Genomic DNA, 5,088 nt, shown 5'->3' on the forward strand with positions numbered 1-5,088 from the left:
AGCTGACTGAAAAATGGAACAAAATACACATTAATAAATAAATCGAGTAACAAAAGTATGATAAGTTGATGGACTTACTTTATATTCTAAACTATGTTTTCTTGCATCATTGAGTTTTCTCACAACCTAGACATATGTTGCAGCCTTTTTATCAACTATTGCCAAAAGCTCCATGTTAGAAGGACCAGATGAAATGTGAGGACTAGAAAATAGAGATAATATTGGCCCTGATCGGTTAGCCCCAATGCTTGAATCAGTTACATTGGTCCTTGCTAAACTGGAGATGCGGCTCAAGCTGTGAAGAAAGTCCCTTTTTTCCTTTTGCCAGTCGTCCTGACAGATAGAAAAAAAAATAGGTAATTTAGTATTAAACAGGCGGTAAAAGGGTAATTTAGTAGATATCAGAATACAGAATTGAAGTGTAACTTTGACTTTGTGTAGAAACTAACCTCTAACACTGTCATCATGTAGTCACTAAAGTTTCTGAGATTATCTTTCTGGGCTTCCTGAACAGCAGAAACCATTGCCATTTCACGAACCTGAGATTATGAAAATGTAACATAAAGAGCATGAATGTATAACCATGTGAGCCTCCTGCAAATGGGCTAGGTTATAGTCCTTTTTTCTATTAAAAATGATTGAACATTTAATCTTTTTTATTTTATTTATATATTTTGGTATTTAGGGCCTCCAAATGTGGGGGCAACTGTCATGCTTAATATTCTTATAGATGGGTACGTATAAATTGAACCTTCTTAATATTCTGATAACTGGGTATGTTGATATAAGTTTTTTTTTTTTTAAAAAAAAGGGGTAACCTCTTTGTTCACATTTTTCCCTTTGTTGAAATGATATGGGCCACTGACAGGAGCATCAATGAACTCAGCAAGAACCTTGGGACCAGCAATAGCTGCAAATAACTACAAAGGCATATGGATCTACCTTACAGCTCCCATCCTTGGCGCACTAGCTGGTGCAGGTATTTACACAGCAATGAAACTGCCTGAGGAAGATGATGTATAGCATTTATGTGACCATAATGCCCTGAGGAAGTTTTCTAAGATGTTTTAACCTCTCAAATGTGTATGAATCTGCTGACCGGTTATGATGGTTCCAAGTTATGGTGGTGATATCATAGAGAAGTGGGGATATAGATGATTCTTTCATTGCTGACCTGGTGGTTGGTCTTGCCTCTTGTCAAATCAAAGCAGGCTCTCCTTCTCGTGGAGAGCGCTTAGCCAAGTACAATCAGGTAAAAACTGAACAAAACTTAAATTTGTTTACCAATTAATGAAAATCTAGACATTTCTTGAGATAAAAAAATGAATGCAACAGATAGCAATGTGCTTTCTTCGAAAAATATATACCATTTATAACATATTTTATCCAAATAGAAAGGATATGTAGAAGATTTTTAAATTATAATGTCGTAATAAGAAAAGCAAATGCAAAGCAAAATTTTATTCTTTATTAAGTTTAATGCCCGTGTCCAAGAGTGATCATATTTGATTAACAAACTTCTGACGGGAGTGTGAAGGTGGCAGTTGAGCTATAATCACGACCAGGCTCGAGTTGTGGTTGTCGATCGATTTCAGGTGATGTACTTCAGATACTTTTCCTACATATGGACCCAATATTATCCCTCCCCGGACTTAAAATGCTTTCAGTTAAGTTTCTAATTATCTACACATATAATCAGCATAAAGAATCTCTTATATTTTATGTAAGTTTAATTAAAATAAATAGTCCCTTGTTTTTTTTTTTCAGGATACCAGGAGAGATTCTACTTCAATCTAGGTGACACTGGCTTCAAGGTCCGTTTTTTATACAATCATACCCATGTTTCATATTAAATTGGCACTTTGACTTTTCAATGTAAGGGTAAGATAGTCATTTAGTCTTTTGATAATTTATATTTTATTGTGCAGGTGTTCCAAACCAAGTTTGCTAAGATAAGCATGGGTACGAATTTCTCAATCCTTTTACCTAATTGCTCTCCTCCCAACACGTTAAAATTAATGAATGTTTTGATTTTTTTTGGCACTAACACTTGGATGATGCTTACTTTGACTTGCTGTTGGAGAGGGTAGTGGAGTGGGCTTGCTGAGTGCTGATTGTGTGTTTGATGGATGAATTGGTCCTGATTTGTGGCTGGATACTAAAGGTGATGAATGCCACAAATTATTCTCATTATTGTTTGTTTTTTTATGTTAGTTTTGCGAGAACATATGTATTTAGCTTTCAAGGATATGACTGCCTCATCTGTCGTGGGTCACGCTCCATATTACTGCTTGCAGCAGAAGCATAAAACGGTGCTGATTTGTTTCTTTCTACTTAGTATTTCTTACTGGTTGTGAACAAGCCTCTCATCTCACATTTGAGTTTATAGGAATCAACAATCACTATGAAACTTCTAGTGTCTAGATTTCTTACTGGTTGTGAACATTTGTTTCTTCCCTTTCTACCCTTCACTTGCAGGTTGATGATTTGTCAAGAATGTTCAGACTATTTTCCAAAAATACCCCATGGATTGGATCCTGTCTCTATTATGTTTAAAAAGATTTGTGATTTAGAAGCTTTGGAGGAAACGAGACTCAAGGAAAAGTAAACACATAGAGAGTTGTTGGCACATAGTAAGCTAGATAATGCAATTGTATATAAATGAGTTCATTTTATTATAACATTTACTCACTATTGGAATAATTATTTGTATTTGACATATTAGTGAAATGAATTATCTTTGTTATTTATGGTATTTTATTTTGTATTATGAGATTTTTAATGTATTATTTAATTTGAAAATTAGTAAATCTATAAATAATATTTTTTTTAAACATTTAAGATTATGATACGCAAAAATGTGTGTCATCTTCATTTATGACATGGCCTTTCTTGACAGGGGCTTTCATGATACGCATTGTGTGTCATTAACACGCGCGTCGTAAGGTTATGACACGCGAATGCGTGTCGTCTTCCTTTATGACAAGATCTTCCTTGATACGCATTGCGCGTCGTAAATGCGCGTCGTAAATGAGCGTCGTAAATGCGCGTCGTCTATAGACGACGCGCAAAAGCGCGTCATCTCTCTTTATGACAGGGCCTTCCTTGACGCGCATTTGCGCGTCGTCTGAGCCTTTTACGACGCGCAATGAGCGTCGTAAAAGGCTGTTTTTCTAGTAGTGACAAGTGTTTGGGTACCATATGAACTCCTTTGGGGAGTTTACAGCCCATAGACCATATTCCCTTGGAGTTTACGGCGGTAAACTCCCTTGGGAGGGTTCTTATGGTGCTTTCAAGTCTCAAACATTTCTAGGAACAAATCTAGACTTTAGTACTTAGCTTTAGGAGGGTTTATGGCACATTTTGCACCATTTTATGGAGTTTACGGCCATAGAACCTTTTGGGCCATAAACTCCCTCACTCTTGGGGTTCTAAGTGTTTTAACTAGTCCATAACACATTTAGCTACTTGCCCAAAGTGTCACTTGGTCTAAGGAAGGATTTAGGGTGTCCTTTGACCCCTTTAAAGGAGTTTACGACCCAAGAAATACTCTTGGCCGTAAACTCTTCCACACTTGTGTTTCCAAGAGTTTTCTAGGTTCTAAACACTTTAGGGTATTTGTCTAAAATAGAGTCCAAGCCTTTGGGATGATTAGGGCACATTTAAGCCCTTGAAAATGGTGTTTACAGTACAAGAAACTCTTGGGCTGTAAACTCCTATAACTATGTGTTCTTGATTGATTTCTAGTCTCTAAGCTAGTTACCTAACAAGGAAATGGGACTAGATGGCCTTTAAGCTCCATTTTGGAGTTTACTCCCCAAGAACGTTCTTGGGCGGTAAACTCCCGGATCTCATATATTTGACATATAATCTATGTTAATAAGCATAAAACAAGCATTATAACACAACTAGGGAAGTATACTCACAATCTGGGATAAAAACTCGAAGATCCGTGAGAGAGAATATTGACTTTTCTCTAAATGGAATTCAACAAATGAACCAATTTGGTTCAGAATTCTATTTATAGTCCTGAAATATTTTTGGCAGAAAATATTTTTATTCCTGGAACGAACTCTAATGTCTTAGAGTAATGGAATAACAGTGTTGCACAAAACCCTAGTGCAACCACTCTCCTAATATCTTCTTAAGTGTAAATCCTGAAAACTGCCTAACTTACACTCGGAGTCTGAATTTTCACTGTAACTGATCTACATCTATTGGCTTGATATGGTTTGTTCAGAATGGAAATTTCGGGTTGTCACATCATCCCCCTGTTAAAGGGAATTTCGTCCCAAAATTAGAATTTAGGCAAGGAAGTATGCATGAATGATCGAGTCGTGAGGAGGAAACTTCCTAATCGATTGGTTCTAGCGTACTTAAGTGAAATTGGGATCTCAGTTGGCATTCCAATGAACCTTCACTAACTGGCGACGGCGTTGCTTCGTCCGCTTGACCTCTCGGTCGAGGGTCACTACGGTTCTAATACGAAGGCTGAGGATCTCGGTCGAGGGTCACTGTAACTGATCTACATCCATTGGCTTGATAGGTTTGTTCAGAATGGAAATTTCGGGTTGTCACAGAAGGCACCATACCGATTGACACCCCCCGAGATGCAGGAGTTATCGATGCAGCTTCAGGAGTTGTTAGGCCAAGGGTCCATGCGTCCGAGCAGTTCCCCGTGGGGAGCACCGATCCTGTTAGTGAAAAAGAAGGATGGATCACACAGGATGTGCATTGATTACCGAGATATGAACAAACTAACGGTAAAGAACCGTTATCCATTGCCAAGGATTGATGATTTGTTCGATCAACTGTAGGGTGCGTCTTGGTTTTCCAAAATGTGAGTTTTGGTTGTGAGAGTTTCAGTTCCTTGGACATCTCATTAACTAGGATGGGATTTTGGTCAATTAGGCCAAGATCGAGGCAGTTATGTAGTGGGAGGTTCCGGAATCTGTGACATCCCCAAAATCTCGGCCAGAAAAGACCGATTTCATTTATGCTTTTTAAAATAATTTTCAGAGTAAATCCTTTTAATTTTAAAAGAGATGCGGAATTTGTTCCCAAAAACAAAACATGATAAAATAGATA

General features: G+C 37.6%; 1 long non-coding RNA gene across 2 annotated transcripts; it reads left to right on the plus strand.

The window, feature by feature from the left end:
- Nucleotides 1-1,549: 1,549 nt before the first annotated feature.
- Nucleotides 1,550-2,636, plus strand: LOC144998441 (uncharacterized). Of its 2 annotated transcripts, XR_013660321.1 has the most exons (5): nt 1,550-1,666; nt 1,768-1,814; nt 1,929-1,962; nt 2,091-2,164; nt 2,479-2,636. It is a non-coding gene; the product is annotated as an uncharacterized LOC144998441 (long non-coding RNA). The 2 variants fall into 2 exon arrangements; XR_013660320.1 differs by lacking the exon at nt 2,479-2,636 and having other exon boundaries at nt 2,091-2,455.
- Nucleotides 2,637-5,088: the final 2,452 nt, after the last annotated feature.

The sequence above is a fragment of the Lactuca saligna genome, chromosome 5 (assembly GCF_052625555.1).
Source record: "Lactuca saligna cultivar CGN05327 chromosome 5, ASM5262555v1, whole genome shotgun sequence".
Classification (NCBI taxonomy): Eukaryota; Viridiplantae; Streptophyta; class Magnoliopsida; order Asterales; family Asteraceae; genus Lactuca; species Lactuca saligna.